This window comes from Megalobrama amblycephala, linkage group LG8, assembly GCF_018812025.1.
Source record: "Megalobrama amblycephala isolate DHTTF-2021 linkage group LG8, ASM1881202v1, whole genome shotgun sequence".
NCBI lineage: Eukaryota > Metazoa > Chordata > Actinopteri > Cypriniformes > Xenocyprididae > Megalobrama > Megalobrama amblycephala.
In genome coordinates, this window is record NC_063051.1 from 29,996,182 (window position 1) to 30,020,885 (window position 24,704).

At 38.6% G+C, this 24,704-nt stretch overlaps 1 protein-coding gene across 2 annotated transcripts in view; it reads right to left on the bottom strand.

Annotated features, from left to right (window-relative positions):
- The window catches only part of cygb2 (cytoglobin 2), a 47,543-nt gene that overhangs the window by 21,451 nt on the left and 1,388 nt on the right, over positions 1–24,704 (bottom strand). The gene's annotated exons all lie outside the window — the stretch shown is intronic.

Consider the following 24,704-nt stretch of genomic DNA (forward strand, 5'->3'; position numbering starts at 1 on the left):
TGAAAATAGCGACGGCTCTCTTGTCTCCGTGAATACAGTACTAAACGATGGTAACTTTAACCACATTTAACAGTACATAAGCAACATGCTAACGAAACATTTAGAAAGACAATTTACAAATATCACTAAATATATCATGTTATCATGGATCATGTCAGTTATTATCGCTCCATCTGCCATTTTTCGCTATTGTCCTTGCTTGCTTACCTAGTCTGATGATTCAGCTGTGCACATCCAGACATTTTGCCCTTGTCTAATGGCTTGAACATGGGCTGGCATATGCAAATATGCCAGCTGGCATATGCAAATATTGGGGGCGTATCTTATGTTGAGAGTCGCCTGTTTTTCAGAGGTCTTTTAAACAAATGAGATTCATATAAGAAGGAGGAAACAATGGTGTTTGAGACTCACTGTATGTCATTTCCATGTACTGAACTCTTGTTATTTAACTATGCCAAGATAAATTCAATTTTTCATTTGATGGCACCTTTAATAGGTTATATTTTACACTGATGTGTATTTAGAAGCTGTTTATCAATGCTACAGGCCTGTAGCAATTGTAAAATAGATAAAGGTATATTCATTCATTGTTTTTGGTAATGTGATAAAATGTGCCATACTGGAAGAAAATACATAGTGTAATGGAAGATCTTCCTGGACTACATTTCAATATGATCCCAGCTTTGTGTTTGTTGAATCTTAATGTGAACTGTCTGTTTAAAAAAGATGCAAAACAATTATTTGTTGTCCTGGTATATTTAGCTAAAAAAAATGCATTTTGTTACTTTGGTCTGCATCACAGGCTCCATCTCTTAAAAAGCGGTCACCTACGACAAACATCACAATAATGACAAATTATTCAAAATAAAGATATAATTATTTGATATAATTAATTGCAAAAAATCAATGACAGTAAAAGAAGCTTAAGAACTTTGATCCTATTATCTCTGCAGCAGATGTTTTTTGCAGCAATGATTTTGCAACATATTTCCATGGTCACACCTACTAATTAAATTACAATGTTCTTTTTCTTCTGCATTCCAGTCAAATGTGAGTTTGCTATACCGTTTTCACTTTTCTGTGCATTTTACTTCATGGCATTGTTTTGACATGGGGGTGGGCTCAAGAAATTTGGGCGTGATCAATTGGCCTGGCCATGCCTCCCTCCAACTGACATCATCAGCTTGAGAGACAAGCCATTTCTCAATATGCGTACTTGTCTGTACTTGTGTTCTTGTGGACTTGTGAAACGTCATCAGTCGCTGTCCAAGTACTGTTCCAATTCAAAGTTCGCATCTAGCCAAGTACAGTTCAAATCCCCGGATGTGTTCTTGATCTGCCCCTTTTATCGAGGATGCATCAAGAGGTGACTTGTGCAGACTTGAGACAGCCAGGTATCCCAGAATGCATCTCGCACTAACCAGCAAGCCTCAATATTAAAAGAGAAAACCCGCATCATTTAAACATATTACTGTTATTATGTCATGATATGTAGTTTAAAGAGTTTTTCAGGTGAGAATGTGCTGGTTTAAAGCTCAAATTTGTGGATTATTGATAAAGATAGCGCTTTTCTGAAAATTTTATCTGACGTTGTCGGAGTTGTGAGATCCAGGCGATCATGTACCCAGCCGGAGGCAGCCTCGGCTAATCCTTCTGACATTTGCCGCTGACTCCGTTTTGGCTGAGGGCAACGTGACGTTTCATAACTTTATAAATGGCTATTTAACTTTTGTATCATACTAAAGCACTGATTTTGTACGCTTGACTGAATTGTTTGCTTTATTTCTTATTGTATATTCTTATACCTTTTATAATGGCTATTATTGATCATTAAAACTGACATTTAACAAAAAGAGACAGGGTTGTGTTTTATGTTATAGCCTATTTCATTTCATTACAGTGAAGATAATCAGAGTATGCACAAACAGCATTATGTTTAATATTTCTGAAATGTATACGCAAAGAGGCGGGGTTGTTTAATATTTCATTTTGTTCAATATATGCAGACATTGCAGTTATCACTTGTTGCCTGAGGCTATTAATATGTGTTTGTTTTTTTTTTAAATAAAAGGAAAAAGAGGCAGAGTGGTGTTTTATAACACATTTCATTTTATTGTTGGCTAAAATATACAAACAGAGATAACCAGAGAAGCCAGAGCGAGCTGAGTGACGTTATTAAGTACACTGCTGTGCCATTTGCAGAATCACCGGACTTGTATTCTCCCGTCCACGGGAGTTCATTCTCCTGAGTCGAACTTGCCAAGTCCTAACTACCAAGGACGCAAGTCTGAACTTTGCGAACTTGGTTTTGAGAAATGCCTACAGATCACAACAGATCAAGGCACCACGGCTGCATCTGAAATCGCATACTTCCCTACTATGTAGTAGGCGAAAAACAGTATGTGACAAAAGAAGTACTGTATGTCTGTGTTCACAGTACTTATAAAACAGTAGGTAAAAAGTACCCGGATGGCCTACTACTTCAGGCACTTTTCTATTTCATGAGGCCACAGGAGAGGATTTGTGAATGGCAGGGAAGCGACGTAACTGACACTGGTATGTCACATGATAATGACAGCATGGCGGATTTAGTATATCCGAATTACAATTATACTACACACATTCATAGTATATAGAACATACTTTTTTTAGTATGAATTATCATATGCAGTAAAAGACAACAATACTCAAGTACTGTAAAAGGTTTTGCTAACTCAACTGACTGACTTCTTTTCTGTATGATTTCAGTCTCTTCAGACCTTACTGTACATGATTTATGAGCTTCTACAACTTTTGACCTCCTAACTGAACTCCTTTCCACAAACTGATCATAGAAATAAAAACAGTATAAATAAAAATGGGAACACTTTACAATAAGGTCTCATTTATTAACATTAATTAGCAAACATCAAGTAACAATGAGCAATATATGTGCTACAGTATTTATTCATCTTTGTTTATGTTAGTCAATAAAAATAGTAATTCATTGTTAGTTCTTGATAGTTCACAGTGCATTAACTAATGTTAACAAATGAAACCTTATTGTTTGTGCTTAATAAGATTAAGAGAAAACTGTTATTTGTTTTTATGGTAACACTTTACAATAAGTGCAACCATAATCACACTCTCTCAATATTCAAAGTGCAAATAAGACCAAATTTTTCTTTGATACAGAGCTAAGAGATGGTTACAACTACACTGCCCAGCCTAAAATAGCTTTCATATTGAGAGATATCTGTATTCATCAGGGAGCCGCTTTCAAAATGCGGGGTATTGAAATCGCATTTGAATGCGCGCTTGTGTATACTTTCACTTTCCGGATTGTGCGTAACTCTGTAAATAAGGAGTGGCGGCGACCGTTATCCAACTGAATTAAATGTTTTTTTATTTAAATACAAAGCAAAACGACAGTGGAGGCGTAATGTAAACGTAGCGGTGGCATATTCTTTCCTAATCATCCTAACACTCTGTCATGGCAATATCACGAGACTACTTTTCACCTCGACAAGAGATCTCGTCACACCCCTAGTACTAAATATTCCACGGTCAACTGTTAGTGGTATCATAACAAAGTGGAAGCAATTGGGAACAACAGCAACTCAGCCACAAAGTGGTGGGCCACGTAAAATCACAGAGCAGGGTCAGTGCATGCTGAGGCGCACAGTGAGCAGAAATCACCAACTCTCTGCAGAGTCAATAGGTACAGACCTCCAAACTTCATGTGGCCTTCAGATTAGCTCAAGAACAGTGTGTAGAGAGCTTCATGGAATGAGTTTCCATGGGCGAGCAGCTGCATCCAAGCCTTTCATCACCAAATGCAATGCAAAGCGTCTGATGCAGTGGTGTAAAGCACGCCACCACTGGACTTTAGAGCAGTGGAGACGTGCTCTCTGGAATGACAAATCATGCTTCTCTGTCTGGCAATCCGATGGACGAGTCTGGGTTTGGTGGTTGCCTGAGTGCACTGTGCCAAGTGTAACTTTGGTGGAGGGGGGATTATGGTGTGGGGTTGTTTTTCATGGTTTGGGCTTGGCCCCTTAGTTCCAGTAAAAGGAACTCTTAATGCTTCAGCATACCAAGACATTTTGGAGAATTTCATGCTCCCAACATTGTGGGAACAGTTTGGGGATGGCCCCTTCCTTTTCTAACATGACTGCGCACCAGTGCACAAAGCAAGGTCCATAAAGATATGGATGAGCAAGTTTGGTGTGGAGGAGCTTGACTGGCCTGCACAGAGTCCTGACCTCAACCCGATAGAACACCTTTGGAATTAATTACAGCGGAGACTGCAAGCCAGGCCTTTTTGCCAACATCAGTGCCTGACCTCACAAAAGCGCTTCTAGAAGAATGGTCAAAAATTCCCATAAACACACTCCTAAACCTTGTGGAAAGCCTTCCCAGAAGAGTTGAAGTTGGTATAGCTGCAAAGGGTGGGCCAACTACATATTAAACCCTATGGATTAAGAATGGGATGTTATTAAAGTTCATGTTCACGTAAAGGCAGGCGTCCCAAAACTTTTGGCAATATAGTGTATAAATACATTTAGACCACTTAACTTAGTGATTGCTAAGATAGATCGGGATTCTATCAAGACTTTCAACCAGCATAATAAAAAATGTTTTTGAAGCAAATCACCTACCCTGTAAGTAAGAGATCATATTAAAGTGGTATTATTATTAGCCATAGACTACTTGTTAATGTGAACTGTATAAATAGCCAGCATATGCTGTTTATTTATCTCAGTGTTCACACTTTTATAGAATTAAAGTGTTTATGGTTTCGTTTTATTAGCTAAATTGTATTAAAATTGTCTGCTTAAGTTAGAGATCATGTTAAAGTGCTGTTTATTATTAGCCGTAGACTACTTTCTAACGTGAACTGTCTAAAATAGCCAGCATATGCTGTCTATTTCTCTCAGTTTGCAAATTTTTATAGCTCTAAAATGTTTATAGTTTTTTGTTAAATAAATGTATATTAACAGCGTTTGCTTAAAACCTGTTAACCTGCAGGATGCACATTGAATCTGTTTGTTTACTTTAGTTCAAAGTGCTAGTTTTAATGTAAAAATGCATTTACCACTTTATTTATGAATATGATCCGCAACATGTATTCACGAGAGCACCACGAAGCATGTGTTTTGTGTTCCTGCGAGAGCTGACATTGTTGCGTGAACATGCTTTGGGTAATAATATTTTATAAATAAATTGGTAATATTTTTTTTTTTTTTTTTTTTTTGGCGCAAACAAAGCACTCACGTTGCTTCATAAAATTGAGGTTAAACCACTGGAGTCACGTGAAGTACTTTAATTAGGACTTTCCTACCTTTTTGGACCTTAAAAGTGGTAGTTGCGTTGGATCTCTATGGAGGTATCCAATGTGGGTAATCGACGACGAAACCCACCTCGGCAACACTCAGTTAAGCACAGCAATGATTACGCTCAAGAACAAGACAGTTTTACCTCAGAAGACATGGAACAACTGATGAGGCAACTAAAAGTGTTCATCGGAAACAAGGTAAACATGGATGAACACAACGATGAGTCATCCTCGTTATGACTAGAGATGGAACGGAAGGTCAGTGATCATCTGACACACCTTCCTAATGGAGATGACGATCACCTGTTCTACAACAACACAGAACAAAGGGGTCTCTCACAACCAACCCCCAATGAAAACCCAGAAGTACCAGATAACACTATCCTGGTTACCCATCACTCACCAAGAAACCAAGTGAGCTCCAAACTCAAGAACCATGCTTGTGCAACAGTAACCACAGCAAGCACAGAAGTCTGTCACAACCAGAAGGCATCACAAGAGGAATGCAACGTAGGGGACAAAGTTTTGCACCGCAGCTCCACGCAGCCATGTCAAACTACCTCCCACTTTCTGCCAAAGAACTTCCTGCCTTACTGGACTGACTCCCATCAGATTATGGACACTCCCTTGTCCCAAGTCAAAGATGCAAAGAGCCAATCTTCATCTAAGCCCATGAAAACAAAACCAAGAAACACATGGGTTGAACCCTCAAGAAAGGGAGGGAGCAAAACATACTGAAACAGATCTGACCATACACTACACTACAACACTAACATACTCACTAACATACAAATGTTAAAGGTGCTAAAGAGGTTCTTTTTGTCGACTGAGTTTTTGAAATGAGCGCATGGGTAAGAACAACCCCCCTCCTTCACAGCTCTTTTCGAGGGAATGCCTCGGGCACACATTTAACGACTAGCTAAAACATTCTGACTATGCTCAACATATAGCGATTGTTTCCTGCTCCTGAAGCAGATTTATATACTTTCACATGGAATTTGAACACCGACTGTAATCGCAGACTAAAAAGCAACTGGCTCTGACTGGACGCGTTTGAGCGTGATCAGTCATAAGTACCAATTTACATTCATAATCGGCCTTACAATCGTTAAGTGTGTGCGCGACTTAAAGCCGTGGATTCATTATGTCGGACTCACCGCAGGTGACTCATAATCTGCAGTTGTTACTCCTGTCTCCTGACAAAAACATTGCATGCAGCGCCTGTGGTGTGTGGAAAGTTACTGGAGCGCGCAGCCGCGCATCTCTCACATGGATCGTCATGGCAGTGATTGACAAGCCAGAGGGCCAATCCGTGCACGTCTCTCACAAGGAACGTCATGGCAGTGATTGACAAGCCAGAGGTCCAATCGTTTACGTGATCATTGCTGATGTTTTTTAGGCCCTACCTCGTGCACAGATGATGTATATTAATATTATTACTTTCAGTGCACCTAATAAATAGTCTTTTATCAGTTAGTAAAGACAGTTTCAAGTAATATTGCAAAAATGTATAAAACAAAACATCCTCTTTAGCACCTTTAACCACTACATTAATCTACCATGGAAAGCATTCAACAAACTTGTTCTTCCCACAGGTAGAAACTAGCTTCAGGAACTAGCTTAACATCGACTTAGCTACATTCACCATAAGAAACATGTAACCATGCCACCTTAAAATTGAATGTCAGCCATAGAGCTCAATGCATGATGGGTCACATCATTTTTACCACAAATGATGTCACCAGAAAATGAAGAGTAAAACAATCTCAACCTAAAACAGTTTAGAAGAGAAGAAAACGAACTAAATTTAATCACATAATTTGATCAAAGCATCAACATACCGAAACAAATTAAAATAACCCCAAAAAATTAACTCAATTATATTCAATGTGACAAACTATATTGAGAAAATGAACTTAAACTGATAGTACTCAGATTATTTAATGCCCTGCACCAGAACAGTGGCCAGTCATAGAGGTATTGTCTTCTGCCTGTGTTTCTCCAGTGTTTGCCAATGTCTTCATCTTAACACATTGCCTAACAAAAGGGGGAATGTAGGAATTGAGGGCGAACCAGACAAATGAATCTTCCAGATGATTTGTTTAAACATAATTCCATACACAACTCATCTTAACACTCCAGATCCCAAATCAACATGCAGGACCCAAATCAGAGAATCTGTCATTTGCGACTCCATTCAGTCAACAAAACCCCCAGGTAAGTGGTTTATTGCCTTGCAAGCTTCAAAGAAAGAGCCTAGCTAAAGAAGAACGTTATAAAAAGACTAATGGTCGAAAAGATAAAACAACTTGAGCCGCAAGAAGATAACACCAGAGTGTGTCCCCAAGGGTTGATCCCCAAGACAAAATAAAAGCCTTCTTCTTCTGACCTCTGAGTGACACAGAGTTGAAATCCACAGAAAACCCCACAGAGACTCTTTTATATATAAACTTCATCAAATAGTTCCAAAAACAATTCTTCAGTAAACAGACTTGTAATCAAACATCGTTCAACGGTGTAATTCTATATTCCCCCGGTTTCACAGAAAAAGCTTAAGCTAGTCCCAGACTAAAATGCATGTTTTAATTGTTTCAGATGAAAGCAACTTGCCCTGCCATATCTAAAAATATGCCAGTGTTATTGTTTTGTTTCAAGATGCACACTAGTAATGTTTTTTCTAGGGTACGTTTATAAAAGATACTCAAATACCCTAATTAAACTAAGGCCTAATCCTGGCTGAGGCTAAGCCCTGTCTGTGAAACCGGGCCTATAGCTGTGTCCCAATTCAGGGGCCATGCACTTCGAAGTGCATAAAAGGGGGGGGTTTTTGGAGTGGAGTGTTGCCAGGTCTGCGCAACAAAACCATCCCAAAAGTAGCGTAATCACAGCACAAGTGTAAATGTATCCCAATCCCAGACGTGGCAACAATGAGCCGAGCGTCGTTACATGGCTAGTGGCTGTGTGACAGACAGCTGACAGTTGACGTTTGTATGTGCATTTTAAAGTTTTATGACTTTCTATTGGGATTTGACATGCTTCACTGCCGGCGACGACGGAACACTGGACCAAAATATGTATGGTTAAACTGAAATGTTAGTTTTATATCATTAGCAAGTTAACCTTGTTTGCTTTGTATGTTAAATGAAAATACATTAATATTAATATTTATACATTTACTCTGTATTTAAGCTGTATTTAAGTCTAAATTTAAAGTACAATACTTTATTGTCTTTGGACATCATGGATATTACAGTTTGATTTAGATGAATATTTTCAGTTTGAAAATACACTATATAACACTTTATGAAAGAAACATTAAAGATGTTGTAGCGATTCATACAGTTATTAATCAATTTATGGGTGGAATATGAATATAATAACTCATAAAGCTTTATGAATAATTATTATGCATATACCGACCCAAGGGGGAATTAAACATATATTGTGAATTAACTACAACGAATTATAATCAGTTACATATATGAGTCATTCTACGAAACGGGTGCCATTTGGGTCCGCAACATTTGATCAGATGCATAAAGCACAAAAAATGTCCCAAAGTCTGTTTCCAAAGCTTAAAGTTATTAATTCAAGTGTTCTTTTTAACATGATATATGATCAAATGTTTTTTTTTTGAAGATTAGCATACTATTTTTAATAATTTTTCATAGTTACATAGCCAATTTCACATGTCCGTGTTAACCAACATGACATTTGCATCTAAAATATCACCAAGTAAGTTATATGTTTTTTTCAAACATATACTATTTTCAGGATTATATGTGTGTCCCTGTTTACACAAGATATATTTATTCACAATAAACCTTATTTTTTTTGTAAATATTTTATGATTTGTGTGCGTCCCTCAGTTTGACTTACCACCCCATCACACTAACTTGTTTTATCTATAAATAATGCACTGTTCCTTTAAATGACATCACAAAGCCTAAGTGACATAATTTGAGCCTTATAGTCACCAAGAACAAAAGCAGGCAACTATGTACATTTTTTTACATTGTTTATTTGTTGCTTTTTCATGTTAGTCAGGGCCCGTCAAGCTTAAACTTACCACCCCGTCACGCAAAATAGATAGGTGAAAGTGTTTTTTATTATTTTTTTTACATTATTAATACAAAGAAAATTAAATTTCAGATTGAATGCATGTATGCTAGTTGAGAAACTTGACCACATGGGAGATTTGCGGACATTTTGGGATTAAATTTACCACCCCATCACATACCACCCCGTCACAAAAACGTGACAGGGTGGTATGTGACGGGGTGGTAAATTTCATCCCAAAATGTCCCCTGATAAAAATCACATTCTGGGGGGGTAAAACTTTTTATTTGGCAGGGTTCCCTTGGTAAAATGTGCTTTCCAAAGGCTAAATATCATGTTATCTGGGCTCGCTTCAAGCCGTGGACATGAAAAACAACCCGCGGCAACAGTGTAAAAGTAGCCTAGCCCAATTTCACAGGAAAAACGCAGACTTGGCAACACTGTTTTGTTCATTAATTCACTCATTCACTCACTCACTCACTCACTCAAACACTTTTTACTCAATTTGAAGGTCTCCCCTCCCCCAGTTTTTAAAGTTTAAAACCAGCAGATCATATAGAGAAACACTTTGTCCATACCACCCCGTCACATCAGTTACCACCCCGTTACATTTACCACCCCGTCACAGGGTCATTTTGTTAAAGGTTTATGGAAAGAAAATTAAATATTACATAAATTAATGTTGAATGATGTTCTTGTTGTGTGGACTGATCAGATAAATGTAACTTTATTTGTATTTTTTAAGTGAATTCATTTTTTCCAGTACAAACAATGAGGCCATTGAAAGGTCAAATTCATGTTTCAAGATTAAAAATCTAAAAATAAAAAATATATATTAAATTACAGACTTTCTATTGATGGTTTCCAAAAAAGGGACATTTTTCTATTAGGAAAACATTAGATTTAAAAAATCTATTTCTTGTTTTACTACTCCAATGGCATATATATTGTCCGTGACGGGGTGGTACAAGAATGGCTTCCTTGCCTGAATAAACAGGATAATATTAATAAAGATTTTGTGCCTGAGGTGGGAAAATATGTTTTTTGGAGGATTAATATGTCTTTCAATTTGTAGGTTTGTTTAAAAAAGGTTTGTTCATAATACAAATTTTGAAAAATGCAAAGTGGAAATGGCACCCGTTTTGTAGAATGACTCATATGCTTAGTTCTGGTTTAATAATTATTTAGAGAAACTGTTAGTTTGTCCTGCAAACTGCAGCTCTTCAGAATGTTATTAAAAGGAAGGTCTTTTCTCTGGCCACGAGAAAGACTTCCTATTCTAGCATCCAAACGTAAAGCAAGGATATAGGATCGAAACGTTAAAGTGACTGGGTTTTGTTGAACTGAGCAAGAAGAACAATCGAGCATGAATAATGTGTTTAATATATGCAAACTACGACTACAGAGGTTATACGTCTAAATACAGAATATACAAATATATACAAAAGGGAACGTAGAGACAGGAAAGGAAGGATGGTCAAAGAATGGCAAATTACGACAGTTAACCCTTTTTGCGAGCCAGCACAGAAATCAGTTTAAACAAATTTCAGAGAGATTTATACTTGCATATGGTTCAAGTCGGTGTGCAGCAGAGTTTCAATGCGCTTGGCTTGGTTGGTCCTTTCCGAGAGGGTTTCTCCGGCGGGGTTTTCAAATGAGGTTTAAAAGATGACAGAGAAGACAGAAGAGAGAGAGAGTCCAAGGAAATGGTCGTCCCGGAAGGAGAGAGCGTGATGACAACGCTGTTGCCTGAGGCAGTTCAGGGGCAGTCGAGAAACAATCGGGAGACACGGAAAAATTGTGCGTCTTTGCTTTTATGGAAAACGAAACTAACCCACCTCCTGAGTTGGGTGGCCAATGGATGCAATGCAATCTTTGGTGGGCAAGGATTCCTTTGTGTTCTCTTGCGAACTCATTTGCATAATTCATGAGGTTGGATCAGTGTTCATTTTCATTCGAAGTAGTATTAAAAATAGTACAATGCATTTGTCAGCAGTGTGACATACATTAGTGAATAGCTCGAGAGAGATCATGCTCGACAAGTGTCGCACATCATCTAAGGAAGATACACTTTATACTCTAATATTATCATTTAACAAGAAACCTAACCTACTACAGTAAATTCTACGCTTCTACACTAGTAACACATAATGCAACAAGCACTACAATGGCAGATACATTTATATTTGCAGGTACAATATTTGCGGATACAGTCTTTATGCAGATCTTTGTGTGTGTGTCTGTGAGTATGTGCGTGTAGTTTCTTCTTTTATGGCTCTTTGGAATGCAGGCCTGCTTCATAGCAACCCGATCCGTGGTGTCCGCATTGCCTTTGAAGTCACGAAGGAGATGCTCAAGAATCTATCGAAGCAGTCATAAATGGAGTCACGTGATCCGTTGGTGTGCGCCAGGATGGCGCCAATGTGAGATTTATGGAACGAAGTTTCTTGAATTGAGGCTTAAACACAGTTTATGGGGGGGGGGACCTGCTCACTCTCGACATTGTGCAGATGCTACAATGTTTAGTCCCAGACTAAAATTCATGTTTCAGTTGTTTTAACTAAAAGAAACTTACACGGATATATCTTAAAATATACCTGCTCAGCATGCTCAGCAAATATTATGGTTTGATTTGAGTATGTGAGTTAATTTCTTTTATTCTTATATTACATGGCAGCAGTTGATTGAATCAGCCCTGCAAGTCTCTGAAGCCCATCCAGGTCCATGTGTAAAAAAATTATAGAACAAAATTTATAGTAACTAATTACTCCAGCTCATTTACAAATAAATTACATTGGAAATATAATGTAGGCCTACAACTTCTGCATTTCATTTTTAGTGACATTTAAATAATATTTATATCGACACATTTTAATGTACCCATTTTATGCACTGTATTCTGTTCTTGAGAAAAGTGGGGGGAAAAGCAGCCTTTGAAGTGCGATTCACCGCGGCGCGAGGAGGGATGACGTAATTCAAGAGCGACTTCAAGTGCACCCTCTCCGTATCACAGTGGAATGAAGCTCCGATCTCAAGACACTTTGCGGTCTACACTATCCCACAGTTCATTGCGCGCCGGTGACGACAGGAGTTCTGTGTGAATTCAAATAAATGTAAGCAATGCCCCGGTTTCACCAATATGTATCTAAATCAAACTGTAATATCCATGATGTCCAAAACGTCAGTTTTTCATAAATACAATATTTGTCTCTGAGATGGAGTGCAGTTGAATAAAACCCTAAAGTACTGTACTTTAAATTTAGACTTAAATACAGAGTATTAATGTATTTTCATTTAACATAAAAAACAAGGTTAACTGGTTGCTAACGATATAAAACTAATATTACATACCGTAGTTTAACCATACATATTTTGGTCCAGTGTCCCGTCGTGAAGCGTGTCAAAACCCAATAGAAAGTCATAAAACTTGCACACACAAACGTCAACTGTCAGCTGTCTGTCACACAGCCGCTAGCCATGTAACGACGCTCGGCTCATTGTTGCCACATCTGGGATTGGGATACATTTACACTTGTGCTGTGATTATGCTACTTTTGGGATGGTTTTGTTGCACAGACCTGGCAACACTCCACTCCAAAACCCCACCCCTTTCATGCACTTCGAAGTGCGCATCCCCTGAATTGGGACACAGCTATTGTGTCTAAAACCTATACTTGTGACTGTTATGCTCAGATCACCAACAATTTATGTATTTTATAACTTTTAAATGGTTGATTGAAAGTGTGCCTTGTTTGGTATGTGTCAGTGTTCTGTGTATGTTTCCCCTGTGTAACATGTACTTTTGTTCAGTTTTCCCACCACTTGTTAGTTCCCTTGGTTACCCTGATTGCGTTCTATTAGTCCCAGCTGTGTCTTGTTTAATTAGCCTTATTTGCCCCTGACAAGCCACGCAGATGAATCGGCTTCAATAATGAACGCGATATTGCGTGGCTTGTCAGTGAACTACGGCTCTGTCTATTAAATGCCGCTCCATTTGAAAGCAGGTGATGGCGATTTAGCGGTAATCAGGGAACCGGCTTTACTGACGAAATGCGCGTGACAATCGCATGCGATATATCGGTCAGCCCTAGTCGGTTGTCATCAATGTAGTACGTCATTGTTTCACGTCTATGTTGCGCCATGTATGTTGATCTCCTGCGTTTGTTCATTAAAGTCCTTTTGATTGGAGCTCCATCGTCTGCGTGTGTTTCCCACAACCATGCAGTGTGACAGAAAAACCAACCAAAACAACACCATCCTAGCTGAGGAACGCCCCTGGAGATCCATCCATTGCTATCCTCCAGCAAATCCCCAAGTCCTCAGTTCAGTGATGAAGATGGCCGGCATCCCAGAGCCTCGTCACAAGAAGCCCGCCATCCCAGAGCCTCGTCACAAGACTACCGCCACTCCAGAGCCTCGTCACAAGACAGCCGCCACTCCAGAGCCTCGTTGCGAGATGGCCGCCACTTCAGAGTCTCGTCGCAAGATGGCCGCCACTCCAGAGTCTCGTCGCAAGATGGCCGCCACTCCAGAGTCTTGTCGCAAGATGGCCACCACTCCAGAGCCTCGTCGCAAGATGGCCGCCACGCCTGAGCCCTCAGTCAAGATGGCTGCTGCCATGGCTCTGCATCTCTTCCTCACCCAGGATCCAGTCCCTGACCTCAGTCCAGTGATGGTTCCCATCCCTTACCAGAGTCCAGAGGCGACTCTCTCTCCTTCGTCCCGAGTCCAGTGGCAACTCTCTCTCCTTTGTCCCGAGTCCAGAGGCGACTCTCACTCTCCTTCATCCCAAGTCCAGAGGCGACTCCCTCTCCTTCGTTCTGAGTCCAGGGATGGATTCCGCCCCTGACCAGCGTCCAGAGAGGGCTCCAGAGCGCCCACCCCCCCTTTTTTGTGGCACAAGGTCGCGCCTTCCGGGAGAGGGGAGTAATGTCAGTGTTCTGTGTATGTTTCCCCTGTGTCACAAGTTCTTTTGTTCAGTTTTCCCACCACTTGTTAGTTCCCTTGGTTACCCTGATTGAGTTCTATTAGTCCCAGCTGTGTCTTGTTTAATTAGCCTTGTTTGCCCCTTTGTCTGACTTGTATATATTCCATGTGTTCTCCCTCAGTCTTGGTCGGTTGTCGTCAATGTAGTACGTCATTGTTTCACGTCTATGTTGTGCCATGTATGTTGATCTCCTGCGTTTGTTCATTAAAGTCCTTTTGATTGGAGCTCCATCGTCTGCGTGTGTTTCCCACAACCATGCAGTGTGACAGTATGGGTGTAAATCTCTGTTCATAACTTAAATTTTGGCTTGAATGAAATCTGTGTAAAATGTATCATATTATTTTTATAGATATCATGTCTTATCTATAATATCTGTACTGCTTATAGCAGGAAAGTTAAGAGACCAGGTGATAACATGTAATTTATGAGGGAGAAGAAATGCCACCTCTGAAACAAATATGATACCTAATTGGTCAGAACTCCTCAAAGAGGATGGACAAACACCTCAGTTTAAAATTCAGTACATGAGGACAATTTAGATGAGACAGACAAAAGAAAATAAATGGCGAGCAGAGCAGGTGATCAAGACAAAGGCAGATCAAGATCAGATGAAAATACGAACAAACTGCTTCATTCAAACCATCCAACTACTCTTGTCTTGCTTACTTTCCTTTATTTTACTTAGTTTCCTTTCTTTTCCGTTGAGAGTCTCGTGTTCTAAGTCAGGTTTTGCTGCAAAGTTTAATCAACGACTCTACAGTCTTTGCCCGCCTCAAAACTTCAAACTTCAGCCATGAGGGAGACTCCATTCTTCCGCCAGCACACCAGAACGTGATTGGCTTCCCAAGACATAAATCCAGACCCGAAAAGACCTGCAGCAAACCAAGGAACCTGGGAAACATCTTTCTCCAAGCCAAAGACGCTAACAAAGGAATCCCCATTTAAAGACACAAACGCAAGTACCTCCAGATTCTAGCTGAACTGGTGCATTTATATAAAGTCTAGTAAACCCACCTAAGAAGCGATAGAAGGGTTAAATTAATGATTGATGGTTCATTCAGATCAGGTCTTATGAAGTGCATATATTGCTAGGAACTTGACTTCATCATTTCACTCATTCAAAACTCATTCTTTCCTCACTTCCCTTCTTTCTGCAACTTGTGTGAATGTGTGTGTGTGTGTGTGTGTGCATGTGTTTGTGTTAGATATTAGTTTGTGTTAGAATAATCAATAAAGCTTTATTTATATTTTTAAAGAGAAGTGTCTTGTGTTATGTGCTTAAGAATTTAATGTCTTAAACTGCAGATCTATGTTGCCTTGCTAATAAATAGTGTTTTAACGGTAGTTGGATGTTCATATCCGCTACAGAGCTTATAGTTACGGCCCATGCAAATGAACGCTGGATGATTCAGTTGCTCAGTCATAAAATAAGTTACTCTTTTAAAGTTCCCTATAAATTAATTAATAATTTCTTTTGAGCTAATTTGCTTACAAAGGAGACAATGACCCGCATAATAAGCCACTTAATGAGACTTTCAGTCAGGTATGTAAGAGGGAACTATAAGAAGGAAGACGAGGACAAAGTTTATTTTATAGTTTATTTAGAACATAGTTAATATAAATGAGAGCAAAAGGCACATTTTGAGTAGACAGTTACACCTGGATATAAATCCTGTTCAAATAATATAAGTGAACTTCACTTAACTAACACTCCAAGGTATTTGGTGTTTCTATGTACTGGGAAAAAAAAAAAAAAACTTTTCTGCTTCCAGTCAGTGATCTCACCATCATATTCATGCAGAATGTCCAATGTGGGCCAATATCTGGTCACTATGATTCTCAAATCTGTGAGATAAAAGAAAAAACCCTGCTGATAACAGGATCGTATCAACTATGATATTAACATTAATATAATGTCCACTCTTAACAGAAAACATGATTTTTTGAAAAAAGTCTCATGCTCATCAAACCTGCATTTATTTGATCAAAAATACAGAAAAAACTATGTGCCCCGTACATGACATGCAGGAAAAAATAGTAAGCTAAATTGTGCGCACGATTTATTTACTAAAAACCATTATTTTAAGTTGTAATAATATTTCACAATATTGCCCCACACATTTACTAAATTATGCGCACGACTTACTAATTCGTTCCCTCGATTTACTAAAATGTGCACACGATTTAGTATTTCGTTCCCTCAATTTATAAATCAAATCGAGGGAACGAAATAGTAAATTGTGTGCACGATTTAGTAAATTGAGGGAACGAATTAGTAAGTCGTGCGCATAATTTAGTAAATCGAGGGAACGAATTAGTAAATTATGCGCACTATTTAATTTTTTTCTTGCATGTCATGTGTGGGGCAATATTGTGAAATATTATTACAACTTAAAATAATGGTTTTCTATTTTAATACACTTTAAAATATAATTTATTTCTGTGATGCAAAGCTTAATTTTCATCATTAATTGCAAACAAAAGCTTCACTGATGTGGCACTAGGCTATTTCACAGTAAACACTTCATAATCTGTCCAAAACAAGCCAAAGATATGTTGTCTAAACATTCATATTACCTCTCTGTGTCACGTTTTAAGTTTGTTTTGGTTCTGTTTTCATGCTTTTTCCCTGTCTTAAGTTTCTTAGTCAGTTTTCTAGTTTGTAAATTGTTTCAGCTCTCCTCGTGTGTCTGCCTGTTTGTTGTCTTGTTTACAGATTAATTAGTGTCCTTAGTTCAGGCGTGTCTTGTTAATTTAGTCTTGTTAACCCCTTGTTTGGTGTGTATTTAAGCCTTCAGTTTCAGTCCAGTCTCCTGTATTGTTTATGTTACACGGTGTTGTATTTTCCCTGTTTCTTGTTCCTAGTGTTCCATTAAATATCACTGAAGATATCTCCTTCATCACGCATTGAATACTACACCACCCACTCGTGACATTATGACATTTTATGTATCATATTTGTTATATTACAGAGCCTATAAATGTTAATGTGCAGTTTAATAAGTTACTAAAACATTTTATTTCAGTATTCATTACATATTTCAGTCAATTTAACTCCTCTTAGTATAGCAATATAGTTTAGGAAAATCCAACATGGTATGTTTACTAATGTAGGTTATGTGTAGTAGCCTAGACGAAACCATGCTTCATTCATTCACAAAGAGACACACAGAACATGTATGTAAAAATTCATATTTAAAAAGTCTTTTTGCAGTTTAATATTCACAGACCCTATATTGTGATTAGAATAAAGAACTTAAGAATTAAAAAAAAACTTACCATTCACAATCATTGGCTTGATCAAGTTGATCCTTGAAATGAAACTGAAAGTCGTGCTCTTCCTCTGAGGTAAATTCTTACAGAATTTTTCCTCACCTTGTCTCAAAATGATGTACGCGAATCTGTTGATGTTGATGCGGTCATTGACTCTGTTGTATGGATTGCCTCAGAATTTGCCTTTAAAAGTACACGCTCTCCATAGGCGTGGCGGATAAGGAGGTGACTCGTGAACGACTGACCTCTCTCTCTTTTCAAACAGATTTAGACATGAGAATATACATAAATAGAGAATATTTGTTTTCAATTTGACTTACATTATTAAAAACCTGCCATTTCAACATTTCTTTAGACATATGTCTCATGTGTGATAAGTATTTACTAAGATACAGTTCATTTTCTCCCTGGAGGAGGGAAACCCAGCCCTCACATTGCTGTGTCCCATTCATGCACTGCATGTTTACGTGGACCCCATGCAGAGCTTTATAAGCTCAGATCAGCTCTTTGTCTGCTTTGGAGGCCAGCAGAAGGGAAAGGCTGTAGCCAAACAGTGGTTGGCCCACTGAATAGTGGATGCCATCGCCTTGGTGTACCAGACCCAAGGCAAGCCGTGTCCCCTCCACTCAGGGTGTTGCCTCCTCTGGGGTATTGGCACTTTGGCAGACACCTGTAGAGCTGCGGGCTGGGCGACACCTAACACATTTGCATGATTCTACAATCTCTGAGTGGAGCCAGTTTCCTGTGTGTTGGGCACAAACAGGTAATGTGCGGGAAGGCTGGCTCTGTGTCTCACATGCAGCACCATTCCCTTCTAACAGGGGGATACAAGTGCCTACTTGCTCTTCAGATGAGTTCCCCACTCGGCGAACCCTGAATCGAGTTCCTCCAGCATCTTTCGCCAGTCAGAGGTGGTGGAAGCGTCTGTCGCCAGGACCAGTACTTGTGTGCATGCCCGGCAGGTCAGCCCCTTGTACTGGGCCAGATGCCAGTATGATGCGATTCCCTACTTGGTAATCCCATATGTGTATTGTCCATGATATGGTTTCCCTGATGATAAACCCGTGTCTTTCCCTGGGCGGCTCTGCTCTGCCCTGTCTCTATGCCGGTAGTAGCTCCTCCCTGGCTAGGAAGGACCTACCGCAGAGAATTTCCATATGTAGCTCTGCCCCCTGTCTCAGTCTATATGTGTAACCTGTTACCACGTTACACATTACTGTTACCACTCTCTCGGTATGGAGGACTGTCTTTTGGGCTTACATGGGGCGCTGAGAAGGTTATGACAGTGTGACGGCAGTTGAGGACATGCGACGGCTTGCCAGCATCTGCGTCTCCAACAATCATAACACGGTTCAGTGACTGTGGCATAACGTAAGGTTGGACATGTCTGAATGAATGGGAACGTCTAGGTTACTAACGTAACCCCTGTTCCTGAATGAGGGAACGGAGACGTTAGGTCCTTGTACCACAAGTCCTGAACCACCGCTGGATGGCCGGGATCCTGTCTCGGCTCCTCAGCAAAACATGAACGAAGTGAGTATGCCGGTCCTATTTATACATGTATATCTGGGTAGCTGTGACTCAGCAAGCAAATATTATTAGCCAATGTTCATTGGCGCATTTTGTTACCACTTGGAGTGGATTGGGATCCCAGGCGAGACCTCATGACGTCAGTCCGGCGTAACGTCTCCGTTCCCTCATTCAGAGAACGGAAGTTACATTAGTAACCAGTGTTGGGAGTAACGCATTACAAAAGTAATTATATTACAGTAATATATTACTTTTTGCTGTAACACAGTAATATAATGCATTACTAATAAAATTTGGATATTATACTCGTTACAATCTCAATAACCCGAAATTAAGTGGTGTTAGTTTTATTTTTTACCAACACCGCAAGACATTCCAGCACCAGAGAAAAAAATCTATTTCCTGCTGCTGGAATTCAATGGTTGACAGATAGGAAAGGACAAGAACGTAATAGTCAAGTGAAATATTGCAATCTATGTGCGGCACTGAGGGAAATTTCTAAAAAAAAAACACCTGGACCAGAGCCACGCTAACACTAAGATAACAGAGAGAATTTAAGGGTTGGAGAAGAGAAAGAATGTGCCAGACGAGAACGCGGGCAAGACAAAGCAACAGATGCAGAAATGTCAGTGAGCCGCGAGCACACATATACAGTTTGTTTGTGCATCAATAATAACAGACTCACGCATGCCTAATGTACGACTCAGTAGCCTATGTTACTGTAATCATCTTTACCTTCATTACAATCGTTATCCATCAAAAGTAGCAACACTGGTTTTCTTTATCCAACTTCTTACTGATGCGGTTGGGTGTTTTGAGCCGTCTGTATTTCACACTGCTGCTCCGAAACAATCGCAGAATATGCAGAGTGTTAATATTTAACGGGTTTGTTTGCCCATATAATCTTTAGGGTATAGGTTAGCTAATTTGGCTTGCTGTCCACTGAGGAGGGGCTCGATGAAGCAGCTTCAACTCGAGCTCTGATATACCCCCCCAGTGAATAAATATAGGATATGATTACATAGGGCAAGGTACCCGAGATGAAGGTGGAGTTTGGGGAGGTGGAGGGATGCTGGAACAGCTGAGACTGAAGAGAGGTAAGCAGCTGCTTATATACTCTGGCTGTTGATTGGAAGATTAGATGGGCTCACTCCTCCCTAAATTACGTTTAGGAACTTCACTTAATTTAACGTATTAATAATACAATTAATGAATTACATTAATGTATTTAAATTCATTTTAAGTTATCTCCAAGCCTCCCTAGAGGATAACTGGCCTACAGTCATTATGCTTTACCACATCGTCCTCCACTGGATGTATAATGAGCAGCAATAAACTACATTTTAGCATTTTATGCCGTCATACTTCTGTAGTTATTTTGGTGAAAGTAACTCAAAAGTAACACAAAAGTAGCGTAATGCATTACAATTCAGAGACAGTGATATTGTAATGTAACTAATTACAGGCAGAATCATGATCACAGTACAGGCAGAAGTTGAGGCAGGCAGATCACAGGTCGGGAAACTATAAACAGTCTAAAGGTATACAGCAGAGAATCATAAACGGGTAGCAGACAGGATCAGTAACAGGCAGACAGAATAACAATGTTCAGAATTGTATACCAGGGTAAAACAAGACCTTGCATGATGTGTGGTGAATGGGAGTCTTAAATAGTCCGGTTAATGTGCTGCAGCTGGGTGTGGTGATTAGTGATTAGTGTGGAGTGTGTGCAGGTGACTGGCAGGGAGGATTATGGGAATTGGAGTCCAGGAAGTGACAGGAACATGACAGGTACAGTTTAGAACCATTTTTCTTAAGAGTGTACCTTATTACTGTATCCTATACTTACTATAAAGTGTTACTGAAAAAAAAAAAAACATAGGTTAACTGGCATTTCAGTCAACTCAAATATCAAAATGGTTCAAATTAGCCCGCAACATAACAGGGTTATGTTTTGAAATGATTTGTTGTATTTATGATTATTTTTGCATTGATACACATCCTACAGTATTTCTGAGTAATAATTTGTTAATTTTTACTGTTTCTGTAAAAACATAGTCTTGGTGTGATGGATATACTGTGTTGTTAACACCTCCAGCATTACTTCAGTGGAGGGGATTATATATTCCCTGTGGTTGTCCTAGTAACCAGTTTTAATGACAGTTCTAAGACCAGCTTCTCTAGGTTTCTTTTAAAGTAGAGGCTGATGGCAGATTTAGAACCTCATTAGAAACACACATCAATGCATAGCATCACTGTGCATGTGTTATGACTTTAACTTGGTTTGAGGTTGTTATATGTCCTGCTGCAACTAATGCTCTTTCTGTGAATAAATCTATTAACCTAGTATTCCTTTTCTTAGAATTCCACAGTGTACTGCTCTCTTCATGTTGACCTCTTTTCACTTCTCTGGATGTTCTTTTATGCCACTAAGACAAACTGGAGGCAGTTTGCTCATTTATTAGCTTTAGCCTTTGGCCGAAACACTAAAATGCATCCTGGATCCCTTGACTGGAGATGAAAATGTGTGACAGCTCATAGCTGGCCATGCGTAACCTCCGCAGCTGTCACTTCATCTCCTAGAAACACAGACATTGAGCCCAACCATTATGTGCTCAAGTATAACCAATGCTACTGTTCAATGAGATTTAACAGTGTTCATGCAAGCTGCATATTTACCATGAAAGATATGAGCACAAACTGTGCTACCATGTCAAAATACTGAGAATTGTAGCTGTTAAACCCAAAGTTTTTTGCTGCCTTCCTCCTTGTTGAGTAGTAGGCAACACTTTTCATACTTGAAAAACAGACAGGTCATGCAGTGATTATGATCCAGTTCTCCTCTGTGGCCTGACTGAGCCTGGTTTCTCCCTAGGTTTTTTCTCCATTCTGTCATCTGGTGGAGTTTGGATTCCTTGCCACTGTCGTCTCTTGCTTGCTTAGTTGGGGACACCTAATATTCAACAATATTATTGATCTGACTGTACTGATGCTGTTGTTGAGAACTGAACAGAGCTGGACAATGACATCACTGTTTTCTGCAGAACAGGTAATAGATTCAATAAACTAATTTAATACTTGATTATCTTTACAACAGAACTGACTCAACACAGAACTGACTTCAGATGAACAGTAGCTGAAATGCATCATTTTCCTGTTATCATTGTAAAGCTGCTTTGAAATAATCTCTGTTGTATTAAGTATTATATAAGTAAAGGTGACCTGGCTTAACTTGACGTGAAAAGGATGACATTTTATGCTTGTGTTCTAGAGTAACTCACCCTCATCAATCTGAATTAATTAATAAGGAGAGTTATAAAGGCTCATTAATATAATCCATATTATTTTTAGGACATACTCTCGATGTGTTCAATGCCTCTAAAATAACTTTTGAGACTATCAAATTGTTGTACACAACTTCCATTATGAATTTCATTTTTTCATTATTGGCATTGTACATAAAATATATTAAGTAACACTTTATGTTAATGTTCCCTTTGTTAAGGGTTTGTAAAGAGATTCAGTAAAGACTAATATTTCATATCCAAATGCACTAAATCATTGATAGTCAGTTATAACAACATGCAATAAAGGGTGACTTTTATGTAATACTTGCCAAATAGTGAGCCATTTTTAATTCACAAACTATAAATGATTCACATGCCCACTTTACATCAAGGTACATGGGAGCATTAATGTAAATTGTTACCAAGATCTCAAAAGAATCATTTAAGAGTCACAGATCAAAGGCAGAGTAAGTGGAAACAATTTAGAAAATGGTAACTCAAAATAATGGAAAAAGTCCTGGCTTACTGTGTTAAAATGAAATTTCTGTTTGAATGAATGAGAACAAAAATAATACATGTTGCCATGAAAAATGATCAGAATAACATGGCTTAAAAATCAAAATTGAAAACTTTAAGTTTTAACATAGATTTTTTTTTAAATATATAATCCAAATAAAATGATTTGTTTAAAACTCATTCCTGGATGCACATCATTTATGGTATGAGCCAGTAAACAAGATCCCTAATGCTTCATGGTTTGTTTTTTACACAGTGATGATGTTCACAGACCATTTTTGTTTCAATTCCTGCCTTGGGATCTGACACTGGCTTAAACATATATGGCTCGATCACAGTGCTTGCCATCTCAAGTATCAAAGCACATGATATGCTGTAAAGGACAGTGTGGTCATGGTGCAATGAAGTTAGCCAATCACAGCAGTGGGTGTTTACTTTAGTTTCTGCAAGAGGTAACGCCCCTTGAAATTGATGGGAAATGATATTTTTTTACAAATATTGGTCCCTTTTTTGGTGAAAAAAATAAAGCGTTGCAAATTTTATAAACTAACCTCGAGAAACTTAAAAATCTGAAACTGCATTTCATAACCCCTTTAATATTAATAAATAATATTAATTAATACATTTAAAAAGGTCCGTAAAAGTATGTGAAAACTGTCTTTTCATATAGAATCAAGCAAATTTTATAAAATAGGTAATTCCCCTTTCTTTTTAAAGTGCTTTCAAGAAGTGATTTCAAAGATTGAAATAATAGCATAAATAGTGTGAGTAATGAGGTTTAAATTATATACACTAAAATGAGTTAAATATACATAAATGTTAATTATAAATGTATTTAATTTAAAATAGGGTGTTAAAATTTTCAGTGTAATCTCAAATGTTTCTTGTATTATAACAGAGGGAGCTGAAAGACGCACACAGAAGGTGCCAGAGAAAACAATTTTTATGTGGCCAACAGAAGAGTGAGAGACATCAGAGAGTGCCACTACTGGGTATCCACAGATAAGCAGCACACAAACACACACACACACACACACGCATACACACGCGCGTGCACACACACACACACACACACACGCGTTGGGTTTCATGTTTTATGGGGACTTTCCATAGCCATAATGATTTTTATACTGTGAAAACAGTACATTCTATCCCCTAACCTTGTCTTGTCCCTAAACCTACTCATTAGAATATTTTCTGCATTTTTACATTTTCAAAAAAACAGCACATAGTATGATGTTTTTAAGCTTTTTTCCCCCCATGTGGACTAAAAAAATGTCCCCACAAGGACAAGGGTTTCAGATATTGCCATCTTTGGGGATATTTTGTCCCCATAACGTAAGGTATACCTGAAAACCCCCTCCCCCCACACTCACAGTCTAATAACCTAAAATCACAAAATTATCCCTGACAGTTGTCCTGGCAACCTAAAGCATTCTATTTTAATGAGACCTGTAGGCTTTGCCTATTTAAAACTGAATTATATTCGCTTGTGTGTCTGAAGAGACTACAGAAAAACATAGCTAAAATGCATAATCTCGTTAATCTAGTCAAATGTTTTTATATAATACATTTTTAATTATGAGTTTATTTAGCTTTAATAGATATTTTTGGTTTATTTCAGTTTATGCAATACAACACTGTAAACTCACAAGGAATTGTGAGTACTGCACCGTTAAATGTGCCACTGGAGTTTGTTCTAAACAAACACGTACAGCATTCTGACAGAATTTAC